Below are 21,543 nucleotides of genomic sequence, written 5' to 3' on the forward strand. Positions count from 1 at the left end.
ACAGACTTCTTAACTATACTGACTATCTATGAAGCCTCTAACTGATAAAGATGGAAGTTGGGACAAGACCCACGACATCCTGACTAAACTAAAAGGTAAATGAAATCCTCTGGAAACAAGGAGGCTCACCATCGCTAACTCAAACTCCCGGATGTATAAATGGACCTCATGTTGATGATCCTGAATACATGTGTCTGCATCATGAGAAGATGCAGGCCAAATGGCTCAGTACGTGAAATGTACGAGCATGTAAGGGGAATTCTAAAACATAAACATAAGCTTGAAACTTGATAAAAAGGAAACATACTTACCTCTTCTCAAACTTTCTCAACTCAAGGAATACTCAAGGATACTTAAAACTAGTCAAACTTACTCAACTCAAAAGTACTCAAGGATAAGATACTCAACTCAGAGATTAGATACTCAACTCAAAGATATGATAATCGACTCTAGATACTCAACTCAGGATACTCAACTCAATATGACTGAACTCATTTCAATATAAAGAAATTTAAAACAAGTGCAATATAAAGAAACAAACTGTTTAAAAATATGTTCTCAACTCTGTGTGTATCCAAGGATACAACATAACTCTAAAATGTATGTAAAAATACAAATAATTGGTATATAAGAATACAATAACTTATGTGGGAGTTTCTCTAACCGACAACCATCACATAAGAGTTATAGTGATGATACAACGATCTACCTCACGCTGCTAGAGCATCCAATACCCGGCCAAAGGTATAGGACCTGAACTACTAATGGATCCACTAGTCTATGTGAAAAGGGTTCATCTAAAAAGTATGACCCTTTTCTACCCATAATGGCTACATGGTTTGTGGGGGCTGTGGGTTCTCTGAACGCTCCCCCAATCGGTGCTCAATACTACTCCCAAAATATGATACTAGCTCTTTATGTTTTTTTTAAAAAAACTTGTTCCGTGATTTGAGATTAGTACTGAAAAACTTAGCTCAAAGGCTATCTTGGAAATCTCAGTTTCCTCTCTTGTTTCATTTAAAAAAATGATTACTTTTTTCTGAAAACTAGCCCGAAGGTTCTTTGGAAATCTCAGTTTCCGTTCTTATCTAAATGTGTAAACATTTTAAATCTCTTTGGGGATACTTACTCCCCATATACTTCTTTGAAGAACAGGACTTCAACTTTACTCTTTCTGAACTCAAAACTTAAGTCTAAAAACAAAGTTAAAACGTTTGTAAAAGACTTCTTAAAATATTGTTTGTGCCGAATTATGGACGTAAAAGACTAAATGCAAGGTTTTCGATAACCATAGATAGAGCTCAATACTTGGAACTCAAGAACTTCGATAATACTACTCACTTCAAGAATGCTCAACTCAGAGGGTTCATGCAGAATTTAAGAGCATGAACTACTCAACTCAAGGACTCAAAGATACTTTTTATCTCAAGATTGTTCGACTTATAATGTTCATGCAGAATTATTGGAGTGAACAACTCGACTCATGGACTTCATGGGTAATAGGTAATAGTCCCATGATTAGGAATGTAATCTCAAATGGGTTAGAAACTCAATACTTAAGACTTTGGATATGAAGATATTTCTCCTCTCATAGATACTCAAATTCTGGAGTTTATGCGGAATTTAATGACATGAACGACTTGACTCGTAGGTCTACATAACATTATGGAACTCATGATACAACTCTTCTCATTCTCTAAATTACTTCCTCAAAACTTAGTTCAAATCGATAGTTGATCTCAAATGATTCACAATTGAACTCAATGGCTTTCTTGAACTTTACTCTTAACTCTCTCTTTAATGTGAATTATGAATTCAAGAGTTTTGGTTCATGATATGAAGGATCTCATGATGACAAAGTAGATTCATGAATACATTCTCCTCATACTCACTTGCTCGAGCCTTGAAATAAGTTACTAATAATTGTAGAAGACTCCTCAAAAAGACTGTAAGGAACCTTATCAAAAAGGTTTGAAAGAACTCTCAAACTTGACTCTCAACTCTACTTTGAATTTAATTTATAAATTCAAGGTTATGATCATGTTAGGAATGATTTTAGGTGTTTAGAAGTAGCTTAGAGTAGTTAGAATCGAAAAGGAGTGAAGGTGCACTTTAGACGAACTCAAACGTGGAAACCGATGACAAACTGGGTGGGGCAGGCGACCCTGGCGCTATGGGTGGCGCGGGGTGCCAGCCCCTAAACTTCAGAGGTGGGTTTTGGGAGCTCTGGCAGGCGCATCGCGCCAGGCCCCAACCCAGTAAATTCAGCAAGTTTATTTTCTCATTTTCTCACCCTATTTCGCCTAGAATCGAATGGTTTCTTCCCCAATCACTTAGAATTGATTACTTACCATAAGTACACTCAAGAAATCATCCAAAACCCAACACAACAAGATTTAGAATGAACTTTAAGAACACCTATCAAGAACACAAATCTTTCAACTTCAAGAATGAAATTTGTGCTGAAAATAACATGTTTGGCATGTGGGTGAACAACCCAACACTATGGAAGCTTACATACCTCTTAGGGATAAAACCCATGGCGAAAATCCGCAACAAGATGCAAGAATCTCGACGAATGCTTTCATCCTTTCTCTTTTCTCCTCTTTTCTCTTCTTCTTTTCTCTTCTTGAACTCTCAACTAAAACCCTAGGCATATTTTAGGATTATAAAACTGAACCTAATAGGATTAGACCCTTAAAATTTTACTAAAAACGAATTAAATCTGAAGGGATAGGAAAAGACCAAAATACCCCTCTAAAATCCGATTTTGACTTTCTTTAATTGGACAACCTAACTTCAAAGGGCCATATCTCACTCATCCGACCTCAAAACTTAGCAAACTCGGCGTCATTGAAAAGATAATTCAAAGGTCTTTCCTACGGTATCTGGTAGAACACCTAAATCATCCTGAGCTAGGAGTTATGGTCGTTTGAATGCAACCCAAAACTCATACTTAGCTTAACTTGCAAAATTTTAGATTTTGCTATTTCCAATTTATTTCTTTTTGGAACTCAAGGTGCTACATCTAGTGAACTTAACACCTAAGAAATTTTAAATTCCTCGGTAAAATCTCACTCACTACGAAGAACGGTTCGAGTCTTAGTTCAAAAAAATTTCTGGGGTGTTACAACGAACCTCAGTTCTTTAGCACAAAAACAGTCCAACACAACTTCATGAGTTCAAATCGTAGACCAACCAGCGTATCAAAGTCTTCAACTCATACACGAGGATATACAACCAAAAGGTAGGATGTCTCGACTTCCAGCTAGAAGGACCAAGGTTTTCTCTTGTGATTTTGATGAACAACTGGTTAGAAAATGTTCTTAGGTTCTTGGTCTTCAGTTCCAAACGAAAATCACAAGTGGATGTGTGATTAATATAGTCTTAAGAGTGATGCTTCGTCACATATACAACTGTCACTAAAAGGTGTTGCCCCAAATTATTGTGTGTTGCCCAAAATGTATACATATACACCTATATGTATATAATTGATACCAACACTTTCAATTCATATGAAATTTTAATTAGAAATATTACGTAAATACCCCCATACAATACCTTAAATTACTAGCACAATTTATTTTAAGCAAGGTTGCAAATATCACAAAATTTCAAGTTCCCAAAATAAGAGTAAAACGTATTGTAGTGATTAAGATATGATGCATCGACATGCAAGAGTTGGTCTAGTATTTTAGGGGTGTTACAGGCACCCACTCTAACACCTAAGTAGGAGAACCCTCATATCCCAAACTTTAAACATGCGGAAAAATTAACGGAAACAGACATAAATGAAACTTCATATAACATTTTTGTAAAAATAAGAGTTTAAAACGACTCAAGATTAAGATTCGTAAGAAATAAACACCCCTAGAGATCTAGCCTAAACAGGTACAAGAGCTACTAAGAGTACAAACTGGACAATATAATAAATGACACAACTCCCACCATGCGGAAGGCAAAGTAGAAGTTGCTGGAGATTTCTTCATCTTCACCTAATGAAGCATCACCAACCTGCATCCAAACTATGTCAAAAAGACATAGCAAGAGTAGTATCATTACAAAACACACATACTGGTAGGCATCATCGATCAACCCGACGCCCACCACATAACATAAGAAATCAACTAATAAGAACATGCAACAAGACCACTCGTTTCTCCACCCTTACACTTTCTCAAATACCCCAAAATTACACTAGTCCTTTAACTACCAATTACCTTCTCTGTCAACCTACTTACTAGGTACTTGATCATTGCTTAACCATTCTAACACATAGAAAATTCCCCAATTACAACTACAAACATCCCAACTAACCGCTCACGTCACACCCTTACTACCTTTTCATATTACCTAGAGATGGCGACATAGTACATTCGTCAAGCTTCCTACTAGCCACGAAACCCTTTATCCAAAGTGGAATCCACCTAAACACTTCCATCACGTACACTACTGTCACACCCATAACTAGAAAGGGGCGAACATCAAGGATATACACAAACACCTGCTAATTATCTTACTAATCTCATGGTAAAGCTGAAGATTCATAAGCAGCGGAACCTATATGAAGACACATACTAAAACATAGACAACAAAAGGGCCCGATGGGATACTTTACAACAAAAACAAAACTAAGTCTACGAAGCCTCTAAAGAGTATGCCTCTCAGAATCTGATAACTAGTCGGGACAGGGCCCTGACATACCCATTCTGATATATGTACATTCATAGTAAAATATAGGCTCTAAATATCTGATAGCTCCAGGTAGAGGTGGAGCTTACCAACTGCTAAACTGGAAGACTCTAGTCTACTGAAAATACGTGTTATCCTGGGTACCTGAGCCTGTAGTGATACAAATGAAATGCCAAAATAATAGGGACGTCAATACATATAAAACATGTATTGTTATGTAAAGCAGACTGAATAATAAGTAAACGTGTAAAAATGCTAAAATGCATCAAATATCAAAATAGGCAAATCTGAGCATGTGTATAAAGGAGACATAATCTGTAACTGGAATTGTGACCAACCTTAAGGGTCCTCATCTAATGTTTCATGGCTTAGTCATTTATATATATAATCCCTATATTTGCGGAAGTGATATCTTTATTTCATTATATCGCTTTTTTGCTCTTTGTAAAGCAAACTGTCAGGGAATCACATGATGGCCTAGTGACGGCGATTAGTGAACCATGTATGGCATCTGTAAACCACTGTTATGACCACGAGTGAGATCTCATAGTCTGGTAACTAGGTCTATCAAGTTACACCCCCTAGGGCTTATGTATGGTGTGCTCGCAAGCCTGTATCAATCAGGTGAATCCATGACAGGAAATTCCAGCTGACTATATCTAAATTATGTGCACAGAGTAGCGTCGCACTTAGTAACCCTAAATATACCCACTCCACACTGCAGAGTAGTCTATAATCTCAACTGCTTCCAATTATTTATAATAATTAATTCATTAATCACATAGCTCCTGATATAATTCGTGATTACTCTCTTTAGCTTGAGAATCATATATCTTGTGGCCTATACACTTACGAACAGTTTGTGGCTGGCTGCTTTCTTTAAATTTGTGCAACATGTACACCGCTAACTTCTAAGAGTTTCAACTGTAGACAAATGTAGTTGTGTGAAACATATTGCTTCCTTGAAGAGTACTGTAACTCTACAGGTTTAGGACTCAAAATGAGAGGGTTTATAAAATAGGATAACTTTCTTTCAAGTATCATAGAATCTCCAGTGACATTTATCGGAAGAACATGTGAGTTTAGGTCGTGCCTTAAGAGCTTTAAGCTTTACATACATTACTTCGGGAATTACTACTTTACGTCGTCAAATTCCTTTGCTGACAACTTTATCTATAACATAAAATCATAAAAGGATAGTATAAGAAACTAATCAAGAGTCACAACAACGCCAAAAACACAATAATGGTTCGCGAGCGACAATCTCAACAATTATCATAGATGAATGATGTATCACCACACCCTTCTCTTTCTCTACTTTCCAAGTAGGATTATGACTTATTTACATGTTCAGTATTACTCCTCATCCTTTAACCATAAAGAACCAGCCCCCTTAATCATCCACACTTAACATAAAAGTAAAACTCATGGCCTCCGATCACCATCCCACGGGTTCCTTGTTAACGATGTCAAATTCCCTTATAAGCTCATAGTTTTAGTTGGTAGAGAACTAATGCCATAAATTAAAATAATAGGAGCTCATATAACCAACTACAACATATTCTTAGCAATTTAGGTATTTCATCAAATGGTGAACGATAAACTTTCAAGAACTATAAAAGTCGCGTTCTCTATGCCTCGCCTTTCGTTTTAATGTAACCAACTTACTTCCCCAATACAATACCATTGACCCCTCATTTGGTCAAAACAACAACCAACACAACCTTCTACAAACTCCCTCCCTACCAAAACATCAAATACAATGGGTAAAACATGGACTCACAGCTTCCTATCACCATCCCGTGAGTCCTACCCACAAATTATACTTAAAGTATCCTTGGAATACTATCTATGAAGTTAGAAGAGGAGTCACACCTATATATCCAAGTAAAGCAACCCCTTCCCTTTTTCATTCTCCAAGAACAATACTTTTTCCTTCAAGAAAATATTTAGCTAAGTATATATATAGGTCTATGCAGAGAAAGACAATTGATTCTTGAAGAAACCAACTTACCTTATTCTTTGGAGGATTGAAGATGAGAAAAAATTGAAAAAATAACTTGAAACCAGTCCTTACATGTTCTTGAGTATATGGAAAGTATATCCCAAACTTCTAATATAAAAACAACAATTTTGGCCAACTTTCTCTAAAGTGCCACATGTCCCGCAGTGATTGGGCAGTGCGTGCGTCTGTTGTAGAATGAACATAACTTTTTACTTTGATATTGTTTTAACAAGCGGTTTATTTTGCTGGAAACTAGACTCAAGTACCTTTAATGGAATAAGTTGTAGGCCCTCTAACTTGTTATATATTAGGAGAGATGCTCGTTCAAAATCAGATGAGAAATGAGATCATTTGTAGTATTTCTCCACAATGAACCTTTAAACTTGAATCTTTTCTTTAATGATCTCTTTGGCATAAAACTTTTGTTTAACCTTTCAAATGACTAAATAAAAGGGTTACATGGTATCCTTAACCATTTTCAATGATATACCTCCCCCGATATCACATATATGCATTGGTGTTTACGAGTCGCAATTGTATTTTAAGTTACGGGATATTACATTATCCCCCCATTTGGATCATTCTTCCTCGAATGAAGATAGATGCTTAAGATGATTTAAACTCTTTTTAAAAAAAATAATATTGACAGAGTTTCCTTTGTAAACAGGCCTATGCAAAACTTGTCAGCCAACCAAAATACACACACAATGATTCATAGAGCATCACCACGTAATTATATGCAATGGATATTCACTAGGCTCTGCTTGGACTTATACGAATGGAAACTACACTAACTAATATAACATACCTTATAATGTGGATGTTTCAACTCTGAGGAAATGTGGTGTTTGTACCAAGTACCTGAACATATAACATATAATAAAACAATATTACAAAGTACGGGCAAAACTGATACTCAAATGAGAGGAGTTATGACTTTAAGAACCTTTGTGTGGCTACTGAAATAAGTGGGGATACTTGGTCCTCATGTCAGCCTTTGCTTCCCATGTGGCTTCTTATATATTCTGACTTCTCCAAAGTACCTTGACTGATGCTACGTCTTTTGTCCTCAACTTCCTGACCTGTCGGTCCAATATTTCCACTGGACTTCCTCATAAGATAAGTGTTCTGAGAGTTCCATACCTTCTATTGGAATAACCTGTGTAGGATCTCCCAAGCATTTGCGTAACATCGACACATGTAAGATCGGGTGTACTACAACTAACTCTCGAGGCAAATCCACCTCATAGGCTACCTGGCCAACTCTACGTATAACTTTATATGGCCCAATATACCTAGGGCTCAACTTACCTTTCCTTCCAAATCTCATAACGCCCTTCATAGGGGATACCTTCAAGAATACACAGTCATCAACGTGGAACTCTATGTCTCTACAACGTATGTCTGCATATGATTTTTGTCGGCTCTGAGCCGTTTTCAGTCGCTCTTTTATCAACTTTACTTTTTCAACGGCTTGGTGAACAAGGTCTGGTCCTAATATTTGAGTTTCACCTACTTCAAACCAACTAATAGGCGATTTGCACCGACGCCCATAGAGGGCTTCAAATAGAGTCATGCCAATGCTTGAATGATAACTATTATTGTAGGGAAATTCTATCAAGGGCATATGATCATCCCAATTACCTTAAAGTCTAAAACACATTCTCTCAATATATCTTCGAGTGTTTGAATAGTGCGTTCGGCTTGGCCGTTTGTTTGCGAGTGAAATGCAGTGCTAAGGTTCACTTGTGTGCCCAAACTCTTCTGGAATGATCTCCAAAAATGTGTCGTAACCTGGGCACCCCTATCTGAAATAATAGATAGTGGAGTCCCATGCAAGCGAACAACTTCCCTTACATATATCTTGGCATATTCTTTGGTTGTGCTGCTGGATTTAACTGGCAAGAAGTGGGTTGATTTCATCAACCAATCAATGATCACCCAAATGGAATCATGTCTATTAAAAGAGAAAGGCAAACCTATAATGAAATCCAAATTAATAGCCTCCCATTTCCATATTGGAATGTCCATAGTCTGAGCTAGGCCATCGGGCCTCTAATGTTCTATTTTAACTTGTTGGCAATTGGAGCATTGTGCCATGTATTCCGCAATATTTCTTTTCATGTCATTCCATCAGTAGACCTCATTAAGGTCATTGTGCCATGTATTCCGCAATATTCCTTTTAATGTCATTGCATCAGTAGACCTCATTAAGGTCATGATACATCTTTGTGGAGCCAGGATGAATTGATTATCGGGAACAATGTGCTTCATCTAAGATTTTCTGCCTGAACCCATCTATATTTGGAACACAAAGTCTGCATTGGCATCTCAAGGTGCCATCTTCTGCTAAATCGAATGCAGTAATTCAGTGCTCACGAATCCCTTCTCGATATTGTAGAAATATTGGGTTGTCATACTGTTTTTCTTTCACCAATGCCACTAATGATGATTCGACAGTATTCTGCACGACTACGCCTCCATCTTTGGTTTCTAAAAGTCAGACTCCCGGGCTGGCTAATTTATGAACATCTCGTACTACTTCATGTTGTACACATGGTAAATGTACTAGACTGCCCATAGATAGTCGACTAAGAGCCTCTGCTACAAACTTTAGCTTTACCTGGGTGGTAGAGGATATTCACATCATAGTCCTTCAACAACTCTAGCCACCTTCTCTGCCTGATATTCAAATATTTTTTCTTGAAAAGATATTGGAGACTCTTATGATTTGTAAAAATATCAATATGTACCCCATACAAATAGTTTCGCCAAACCTTAAGCGCAAATGCCACTGCAGTAAGCTCCAAATCATGAGTGGGGTAGTTTTGTTCATGTTTCTTCAGTTGTCCAGAAGTGTATGCTATCACCTTCCCTTGCTGCATTAAGACGCACCCTAGGCCAATGCCTGAAGCATCACAATAAACTACATACCCTTATGTACCCTCTGGTAAGGCCAATATTGGCGCCTTAGTCAATCTATCTTTCAGCTATTGGAAGTTTTTCTCACACGCATCGGACCCCTGGAACTTCACTGCCTTCTGCATCAACTTGGTCAATGGTGCAGAAATTGAGGAGAAACCCTCTACAAACCTGCGGTAATATCCAACAAGTCCCAAGAAACTACGCACCTCAATCGGAATAGTAGGTCGAGGCCAACTCTTTACAACCTCAATCTTTTGGGAGTCTACTTTAATGCCTTCACCAGAGACCACATGGCCAAGTAAAGCCACAGAGTTCATCCAGAATTCACATTTAAAGAACTTGGCATATAGTTGGTGCTCTCTGAGTGTTTGTAAGACAGCTCTCAGGTGATTTGCATGTTCTCTAGCATCACGTGAATATATTAAGATGTCATCTATAAATACAATCACATATATATCAAGAAAGGGTTTGAAAACCCTATTCATCATATCCATAAAGGATGCTGGAGCATATGTTAGTCCAAATGACATGACAAAGAACTCAAAGTGTTCATATCTCGTTCGAAAGGCTGTTTTGGGAATATCTACTTCTTGAATCTTCAACTGATGATATCCGGATCTCAAGTCAATCTTTGAAAAGCACTTAGCTTCTTGCAATTGATCAAATAGATCATCTATCCTTGAAGGGGGGGGGGGGGGTATTTGTTCTTTATCATCACTTTATTAAGATGTATGTAATCTATACACATCTGCATCGTTCCATCCTTTTTGCGTACGAATAGTATTGCAGCACCCCAAGGCAATATGCTAGGGCGAATGAAACCTTGGTCAAGCAAATCTTTCAGCTACTATTTTAGCTCTTTCAATTCTGATGGCGCCATTCTATAAGCCGGAATGGATATAGGCTGGGTACCGGGATCTACGTCAATACCAAAATCAATCTCTCTAATTGGAGGTAGTCCACGAAGTTCGTCAGGAAACACATCTGGATATTCATTCACAACGGGCACAGAGTGAAGAGTGGCCATTTGTTTCTCAGCTTGAAGGTCTCTTACATGGACAATGTGATATATACACCCTTTATAAATAAACTTCTATGCCTTAAGATAGGAAATAAACCTTCCTCTAGGCATCATAGCATTACCTTTCTACTCTGTACTAGCTCACCCGGGAAATGAAATCGAGCAACTTTGGCTCGGCAATCAATTATTGCATAACAAGACGACAACCAATCCATGCCCATAATGACATTAAAATCAACCATTTCTAGCTCTATCGAATTTGCCAATGTGTCACGACCACATATTGTTACTAGGCACCCATAATAGACCCTTCTAGCTATAACAGATTCTCCTACCGAAGTCGATACTGCAAATGGCTCATGTAATAACTCTGGCTCTACTCCAAATATCTTAGCAACAAATGGAGTAACATATGATAGGGTAGCCCCTAGGTCTATCAATGCATATACATCATAAAAGAAAATAGATAAGGTACATGTAACCACATCTGGGGATGCCTCTGAATCTTGATGACCTACTAATGCATACATCCGATTTGGGCCAGCTCCAGAACCAGATCTTCTACCCTTGCATGTACCTCTCCCTGCTAGTGGTTGAGGGCCACGTGATAAAGAAGGTGTTGATGGTGAGGATGCTCCTGCGGAGCCAGTATATTATGGCCTATCACCTCTACCCCCCATTCGAAGTTTGGGACAATCATATATCTCATAACCCTCAACTCCACACCCATAGCAAGCGGTAGATCTATATCGACACTCTCCCAAGTGAGATCGTCCATAGTGCCTGCAAGTAGGTTGAGGCGGTAGTCCTCGACTAGCACCTCTCTGATAGTGGGGATTAGGTGCCCTCGAGGTCTGAGTCTGCTCCTATTTGGGTCTCTATGATTGAGTTGGGGCACTAGTAGTAGAGCGGTCTAGTGATTGAGCCTATCTGGGAGGACCTCTACTGGAGTAAGCTCTAGCATCTCCCTAAAATATTCCAGCACTCCTAGCCCTCTTATTTTGTTCCCTATCTCGCTCAGCCCTACGATTTTGTATACAGTCTTCTGTTTGCTGAGCATATGCCATTAGTCTTGCAATATCCATATCCAGATTTAATGCAGCAACGGTGCAAGAACCAATCAAATGATCCCCAAGTCCACCAATGAAGCGATGCATCCTTGAATTTTGGGTGCTAACTATATCAGGACCAAATCTAGCCAACTGAGTGAATCACATGCAATACTTCCTGACGCTAAGGTTATTCTGTCGAAAGCTGAAAAAATCATCAACCCTCGCTTCCCTAAGCCGTAGTGGAAGAAAGTGCTCCATAAAGGCCTTAAAGAACTCCTTCCAAACTTCTGGAGTAACATTTTTCCCTCTAGAGTCCACCCACATCTTGTACCAAGCAATGGTGACATCTTTCAGCTGATAGGAGGCTAATTCAACTGCCTCAGTCTCTGAGATATGCATGACCCTAAGAATTCTGTTGATCTCATATATAAACCGTTGTGGGTCCTCCGTCGCCCTAGATCATGTGAATACTGGGGGATTCATGTGGAGGAAATCACGTACTCTGGATCTAGCTGCCTCTTCCCAAACTGTACTAGGTATTGTTGCATTTTGTCTTTGGACCTGAGCAGCTACCAACTGTATTGCCCCTATAAGATCTTGCACTAAGGCACCTGGTAGCGGTACATGTGGTAAATGAACTACCGATGATACTACTAGAGGTGTAGGAACTCATGTAGCTCTTTCTGTCAAGGGAATCTGAGGACCTGGAAGCATAGGACATGGCAAGCTCTGCTGACCATTGGTCTGATCACCTATTAGTTGGGACTGCTCTAAAATGGATGCCTCTTGAGTAGTACTAGCAATGGACCTCGGGTGTTTTTTTATCCTTGTCCGTACTAGACATGATCTGAATTACAAATGAAAAAAGAGTTTGAGTCAGAATTAACTTTCTATGACTTAGTTGTATCGCACGATCTAGATTATGAAAGAAAGTCAAATTCCTAAATGCCCATGTAGTCCCTAAATTATAAATATGGCGCGCAACACATTTATAAGAAAGGTCCTACTAGACAAGGCTTCATAGACACCCTGGGACACTTGAACCTAGGGCTCTAATACCAAGTTTGTCTCACCCCTAACTAGAAAAGGGCGAACATCAAGGTTATACACAAGCACCTGCTAATCTCATGCTAAAACTGAAGATTCATAAGTAGTGGAACCTATATGAAGACACATACTAAAACTTAGACAACAAAAGGGCTCGATGGGATACTTTACAACGAATAAAACTAAGTCTACGAAGCCTCTAAAGAGTATGCCTCTGAGAATCTGATAACTAGTCAGGACAGGTCCCCGACATACCCATTTTGATATGTGTACATACGTAACAAAATATAGGCTCTAAATATCTGATAGCTCCAAGTAGAGGTGGAGCTTACCAACTGCTAAACTAGAAGACTCTAGTTTACTGAAAATGCTTGTTGTCCTGAGTACCTGAGCCTATAGTGATACAAATGAAACGCCAAAATAATAGGGATGACAGTACATATAAAACATGTACTGGTATGTAAAGCAGACTAAATAACAAGTAGATGTGTAAAAATGCTAAAATGCATCAAATATCAAGATAGGCAAATCTAAGCATGTGTATGCATGAGACAAAATCCGTAACTAGAATTGTGACCAACCTCAAGGGTCCTCGTCTAACAATTCATAGCTTACTAATTTACATATATAATCCATATAATTTGCCTAAGTGATATCTTTACTTCATTATCGCTTCTTTGCTCTTTGTAAAACTAACTGCCAGGGAATCACATGCTGGCCTACTGACGGCGATTAGTGAACCCGGTATGGCATCTGTAGCCCACTGTCACGACCACGCGTGAGATCTCATAGTCTTGTAACGAGGTCTATCAAGTTACGCCCCCTAGGGCTCATGTATGGTGCCCGCATGCCTGTATCAATCAGGTGAATCCACGACAGGAAATTCCAACTGACTATATTTGAATTCTATGAACAGAGTAGTGTCGCACGTAGTAGCCCAAAATATACCCACCCCACACTGCAGAGTAGTCAATAATCTCAACTACTTGCAATTATTTATAATAATTAATTCATTAATCACATAGCTCCTGATACAATTCGAGATTACTCTCTTTAGCTTGAGAATCATATATCTTGTGACCTATACACTTACGAACAGTCTGTGGCTTGCTGCTTTCTTTTAATTTATGCAACATGTACACCGCTAACTTCTAAAAGTTTCAATTGTAGACAAATGTAGTTGTGTGAAACATATTGCTTCCTTGAAGAGTACTGTAACTCTATAGGTTTAGGACTCAACATGAGAGGGTTTATAAAATAGGATAACTTTCTTTCAAGTATCATAGAATCTCCAGTGACATTTATCGGAAGAACATGTGAGTTTAGGTCGTGCCTTAAGAGCTTTAAGCTTTACATACATTACTTCGGGACTTACTACTTTACGTCGTCAAATTCCTTTGCTGACAACTTTATCTATAACATAAAATCATAAAAGGATAATATAAGAAACTAATCAAGAGACACAACAACGCCAAAAACACAATAATGGTTCGCGAGCGACAATCTCAACAATTACCATAGATGAATGGTGTATCACCACAACCTTCTCTTTCTCTACTTTCCAAGTAGGCTTATGACTTATTTACATGTTCAGTATTACTCCTCATCCTTTAACCATAAAGTACCAGCCCCCTTAATCATCCACACTTAACGTAAAAAGTAAAACTCATGGCCTCTGATCACCATCCCACGGGTTCCTTGTTAACGATGTCAAATTCCTTTATAAGCTCATAGTTTAAGTTTGTAGAGAACTAATGCCATAAATTAAAATAATAGGAGCTCATATAACCAACTACAACATATATTTAGCGATTTAGGCATTTCATCAAACACTTGGTGAGCGACAAACTTTCAAGAACTATAAGAGTCGTGTTCTCTATACCTCTTCTTTCGTTTTCATGTAACCAACTTACTTCCCTAATACAATACCATTGACCCCTCATTTGGTCAAAACAACAGCTAACACAACCTTCTATAAACTCCCTCTTCACCAAAACATCAAATACAATGGGTAAAACATGGACTCACGACTTCCTATCACCGTCCCGTGAGTCCTACCCGCAAATTATACTTAAAGCATTCTTGGAATACTATTTATGAAGATAGAAGATGAGTCATACCTATATATCCAAGTAAAGGAGCCCCTGCCCTTTTTTATTCTCCAAGAACAATACTGTTTCCTTCAAGAAAACATTTAGCTAAATATATCTATAGGTCTATGGAGAGGAATACACTTGATTCTTGAAGAAACCAACTTACCTTAAGCTTTAGAGGATTGAAGATGAGAAAAACTTGAAGAAATAACTTGAAACCAGTCCTGACACGTTCTTGAGTATATGAGAAAGTATATTCCAAACTTCTAATAAAAAATTAATAAGTTTGGCCAACTTTCTCTAAAGTGCCACATGTCCCGCAGTGATTGGGCAGTGTGTGCATATGTCGTAGAATGATCTCTTTGGCCTAAAGCTTTTGTTTAACCCTTCAAATGACTAAATATAAGGGTTACATGGTATGCTTAACCATTTTCAATGATATACCTCCCCCGATATCACATATTTGTATTGGTGTTTACGAGTCGCAAATGTATTTTAAGTTACGGGATATTACAACTACCCCCACTCCTTACCATTACAACACACGACACCTTTTACACGGTTGTTGCACCCAATATACACGCAAGTGTACATGGTCGCTCAAGTAATATAGATTCTTAAATAATCGAGTTATCGTTCCCTAGGGACTTATGATTAACTTATATCCAACACTTTACTCCACAAATAAAATTGAAGTAACTGTTTCAGAGATGGTGATGATTGTTAACTACTACTAATTATGAACTAAATAAACGTAACTAATAGACTCAAGATCATTCGTTACTTCAATCAATTCATGGGCAAATATTGACAACTTAGGCATATAAATACGCCTAAGATCACCACCCCACACTTAGACTTTTTTTGTTCTCAAACAATCTTTAGACTATCAACTCTTTTTCACAACCCTTGGACTTATCAACACACCATAAAATCAACCAAGCATTTTTAATCGTGATCTTGTAGTTCACAATGGATGCAACATTTACACCAAGTTACAACACATGCTCAAAGAATGACTCTTTTAATATTTTTTCGGGTTAATGCAAACTCATACAAACACACCTATTAGATAATCCTACACATTCCATGAATACCCTCACTTTCTCTCGTTTAGGAAAGCCTTTCACTCAAGCAATCAGAATATCACAAGGCCTATTTTTCAAACAATCAACTCACTCTCACAAAAGAAGTTCTTACTTTTCTCAACATACCATAAGCTTGCCAATAGTGTATTCTTACTTTCGCATTATATTTCTCAAGAAATCAAGAGGACTTTCATTTTGTTGTAATGTTGGCTTAAGGTAAGGTAGGGAATATTTAGAAACCATTTTAGTGACTACACCTCCCTAATGCACATGTCATTATTTTGCCAACAATCTCCTTCATAGTTTTTCTTTCCTCCTAGTACACACTTCATGAATATTTACCCCTCTTTGTTGCTCCATCTTTTCCCTCTGTATCATTTATTTATTTATTTTTATTTTTTCTTTTCATTTTTTTTCATGCCTTTGCACTAGCCACCCTCACTTTAGATTTTAAGGTCCGAGTAAGGTACACATTATCCTTGACAGGACCAGGGCCAATGTTTCGAGCATAGTTCTGAAGTATCCACCCCCAATTGAGTTGAGGTGCACATTGTCACTAAGGACCAAGGCCAAAACATAATTATTAACTACCCTTTTCTTTTCCACACAATGTAGAATTTCAACTTTTATTATATCAACCAACAATTTTCAACCCTTCTTCTTAACATAATGCATTAAGGATTTTATTATGATCAAAAGACTTGGTATCAAACAAACGGGTTTCATCTTATCATGTGGCTTATCAATAAACAAGGCTAAAGGCTCAGTGGGGCTTCACTAGGGATAATTTCAATGGTAGGTATACAAGTAAAGTCAAGAATTGGTTAATTCAAAGAAACGCCTCCATCACATTCCCTAAGTCATACAAGATACTAATTCAATCATACACAAGGCAAGTTCTAGATATCAAGTTAAGCAAGAACCAATCAACTCTTACCACACATGGCATCATGACACATATACGGACATACCAACTAACATGCTCATACAACTTACATTACGGTATCACTACACAATTAAGCCCATTTATTTTATTTTATTTTGAGTCAAACTAAGAACACATGCTTATTATAAGATTAACATTCTATTTCACTTTTCCAATTGTGACTACCCATGACGTTTGGCTAACTTTTTTGGACATAGTTTCAAAAGGCCAAGGTTGGTTTCTCAATCCTACTCTTCTATGTGACTAATTTTCCCTTTAGACGGTCGTCATCCATCCATCATTGGGAACTGTCACTCTTATGACGACTCTCAGACTCAATTAAGCAGTAAACTAGTCCTAGTCGGTTCAAAGGGACAACCCTCAGTAAAAGTACCGAAAACAAATGCTGAGGAACCCAAAATTAAAAATTATAAACTTAACTAAAACTAACACTAGAGTCGATAAAGCAGTAAACAACTATATACAACAAAGACGTATTACCCCACCCCACACTTTAAAATAAGCATTGTCCTCAGTGCACAGTTTAAAGCAAAGTATAGAGTTAGGAATACTCCTTCAGGCCTCTAGGCCTCGTTGTCACCCTATCTAACAACATCATTTTCCTTATCATCCATCACCTCATCAACAATAGCCTCATCATCATCCAAAGGCTCCAAAAATGTGTGACCAGTCCTGCATAAGAACGTTGCACTCTCGGTCAAATGGTAGCGATCTGCCAGGTTTTCCATCTCCACATCTGTAACCGAGTGTCCTCCTATCTGCAGTTGCAGCTCTGCCATACCGAACATTCTTGCCATGACACTGTCATCATGGGCTTGCCTTTCTTGGGCAAACAAGACAGGTCAATGGGACATGTCTAGTCCTTTTGTTCGAGTCACATCAAATAACTTACTCGTCAGATCCTGGTGAAAAGCAATAGTCAGGTCCACAACCTCTTCCTCAATACCCTAGGTCCTTAGAAATCGGGTGATCGAACCCCCATAGCAAAAATGCCATCTCATATTATTTCGAAATTTCATCATGTTCTGTCTAAGAATTGCCCCTACATTAATGGGCATCCCATTCATCAGCATATAAATCAACACCACCCTATCCCTTGTTACCTCTGTCAGATGTTTCGCGGGTAGTACCACACTACATACTATCTTTAACCACACCCAAGAAACTTGATTAAAATTAGCAAAATAAAGGTTATTATGCCTCTCAGTATCCTTGCTACACTCCCACCTAGCTGTGGACTCTACCCCACATAAATTATGTCGGATATCCCAAAAATTCATTTAGTATCATAGCATTGAACTACACATCCTTACCTCTAATAGGAACAATTGTATACTTAGTTTCAGTGAGCCAATTTGCATAAAACTCACGTACTAAAGACAAATTACAATTTCCCGGATAATCAAAAATAAATCTCAGCCCCAACTCAAGCACAGTCCGATAAATAACAGGAAATTAAGAATGTAACCTTACCTCATAGACGTACTCGTCACCCATATACTTCGGTTCGCACTGACACTCAACCCATTCCCAACCATACCGCTCTACCGCCTTTTTCCCAAATTTCTAGACTGGTTCTCGATTTCTGGACCAGGATGCTTCACCCTTCCCACTCCGCTTAGAACCAGCCATATTCTTTGCTTTTGGAGCCATTGTAACCCTTTAAGAAGAGAAAAATGGAGAAAAGGAAAAAAAATAGAAAAATGGGGGGAGAGGGTCGTTTGGGCAGTGGGTAAAGAGAAGAAGAAGAAAAATGGAGAATAGTAGAGTTGGAGTAAAAAGGAAGTGGGTGAAGTGGAGGTTTGGGTTTTTATAGGTGGAGAAGGCAAGAAAGAGAGTTGGTTTTGGGGGATGGAAAAGGTTTTAATGGAGGAATTAGAAGTTTTTTGGAGGAAGGAAAAGAGTTAGGGAAGAAGAATGGAGAAAAGTGGAGGAAATTTAGGGGTTGGGTCGGTTGAGATTTAGGAGAATGGGGGATGAATGTTAGTGTTATGGAATTATGGGGGGTGGGTAGGGTTATCCGGGTCGAAACCCAAATGTTTTTCAAAATCTGAGAAGAGGCACACTAGGGGCGTGATGTGCCATGGCCGCGCCTGAAATAGGCCCCAGAATGTTTGTCTTTGGCGCGACGCGCCAACTAGAACGCTAGCCTGCAAAAAGCAGGCGCAATGGAGGGGCGACGCGCCATGGATGCGCCCAAAAATCGTCCCTAAATGCACAAGCCAGGCGCAGCGCACCTACTAGTGCGCCTGGCTTCAGTGATTTGATTTTTTTTTTTTATTATTTTTAATATTACAAGCTAAGTTACAAATAATGAAAAATCCTATTTAGCAAGAACTAAACGAACTTCCTAGATTCTACGAATTTAAAATATGCTAAACCAATAAAAATCAAAATTTCAAACATGAACTACCTATCTATTACATATTGTTCACGGGTTGCCTCCCATGTAGCGCTTAATTTAACGTCGCAGCACGATGCTGCTTAGATCATTCATCATTTAGCTCAAGAGCCTCCCCGATCACGATCCGTATCTACACCAAATAATGTTTCACCCTTTTCCCATTTACCAAGAACGTAGGGCCAGTCTCATCTTTAAGTTCAACAGCCCCATGTTGTGTCATTCTTACCACTTCGAAAGAACCACTCCATTTAGATTTAAGTTTCCCGGGGAATAACCTCAATCTAGAGTTAAAGAGTAGTACCTTTTTCTCCCGGAGTGAAAATACGAGTAAGTATATGCTTGTCATGCCATCTTTTCGTCTTTTCTTTGTAAAGCTTGGCATTCTCATACGCATGGATCCTAAACTCCTCACGTTCATGTAATTGATCTACTCTCTTTCAACCGGTCAGCTCAAGGTCCAAGTTCAACCTCTTAATTGCCCAATAAACTTGGTGTTCCAATTCCGTCGTAAGATGACATATTTTACCGAACACTATGTGATAGGGAGAAGTCCCTATGGGTGTCTTATAAGCAGTCCTATATGCCCACAACGCATCATCTAACTTCTCAGACCAATCTTTCCTCTACGCATTCACGGTTTTCTACAAAATTTGCTTCACCTCTCTATTTGAAACATCTACTTGGCCACTCGTTTGAGGATGGTAAGTTGTAGCAACTTTATGACGAATATCATACTTAGCAAGAAGGTTTTTAACTAGATGGTCAATGAAATTCTTACCTCCATCACTTATGATTTCTCTTGGAGTGGCAAAGCGAGTGAAAATGTGCTTTTTGATGAACTTTATCACCACCCTTGAATCATTCGAAGGAAAAGCGATAGCCTCATCCCATTACTCACATAATCCACAGCCACAAGAATGTATTGGTTTCCACTAGATGGCGGGAAGGGACCCATGAAGTCAATACCCCACACATCAAAGATTTTCACCTCCAAAATGTTACTTAGCGGCATCTCATGTCTTCTTGAAATAGTACCCAACCTTTGGCATTTATCACAACCCATCACAAAAGCAATAGAATCTTTAAATAATGAGGGCCAAAAGAAACCAGATTGTAGTACATTATTAGCAGTGCGCTCACCTCCGTGGTGACCTCCATATGGGCTAGCATGACAACTTTTGAGCACTTTATGAACCTCATACTCCGGAATGCATCTTCTCATTACCCGGTCAACACCTTGCACAAGAACGGTTCATCCCAGATATAGAACTTAGCATCATGATTGAGCTTTTTCTTTTGTTGGGTGGTTGCACTTGGAGGATAATCTCCATTTACTATCAAATTCACAATGTTTGCATACCACGATACTTGAGAGATATCTAATGCCATCAATTGTTCATCCAAAAATTCTTCCCGAATTTGCTCATTTTCATTCACATGGGAAAAATCCTCCAACCTAGGCAAGTGATCCGCTATCTGATTTTCAGTACCTTTCTTATCTTTAATCTCAAGGTCAAATTCTTAGAGAAGCAATATCCATCGAATCAGCCTCGATTTAACATCTTTCTTGTTGAATAGGTACCTAATAGCTGCATGGTCAGTAAAAACAATCACTTTAGTACCTACCAAATACGATCTGAACTTGTCGAAGGCGAACACTAGATCCAATATCTCCTTCTCAGTCACTGTGTAATTAGCTTGTGTAGAGCCAAGGGTCTTGCTTGCATAATAGATCGAGTGGAACACTTTATTCTTTCGTTGTCCCAACATTGCACCCACTGCTACGTCACTTGCATCACATATGAGTTCAAATGGTAATTCCCAATCAGGAGCAATTAAGATGGGAGCTTCAATTAAGTTCCACTTCAATATATCAAAAGCTTTCAAGCACATCTCATCAAAGTCAAACTTCATCTCTTTCTCCAAAATACTGCACATAGGTCTTGCAATCTTGGAAAAATCCTTGATGAATCGCCAATAAAAACCTGCATGACCGAGAAAACTATGCACCCCTTTTACAGAAATGTGAGGGGGCAATTACTCAATAACTTCTACCTTCACCTTATCAACCTCTAAACCAATCTTAGAGACCTTGTGGCCCAACACTATCAATTATCTAACCAAAAATGACACCTTTCGCAATTGAGAACTAAGTTAGTGTCCTCACATCTATCAAGTACTTTATCAAGATTCCGGAGACAAACCCAAAGATGGAGAAATCATCAATGAACACCTCTACAAAGTCTTCCACCATATCATGAAAAATGGTC

This window comes from Solanum verrucosum, unplaced genomic scaffold (genome assembly GCF_900185275.1).
Source record: "Solanum verrucosum unplaced genomic scaffold, falcon-dt-bn FXZP01000031.1, whole genome shotgun sequence".
NCBI lineage: Eukaryota > Viridiplantae > Streptophyta > Magnoliopsida > Solanales > Solanaceae > Solanum > Solanum verrucosum.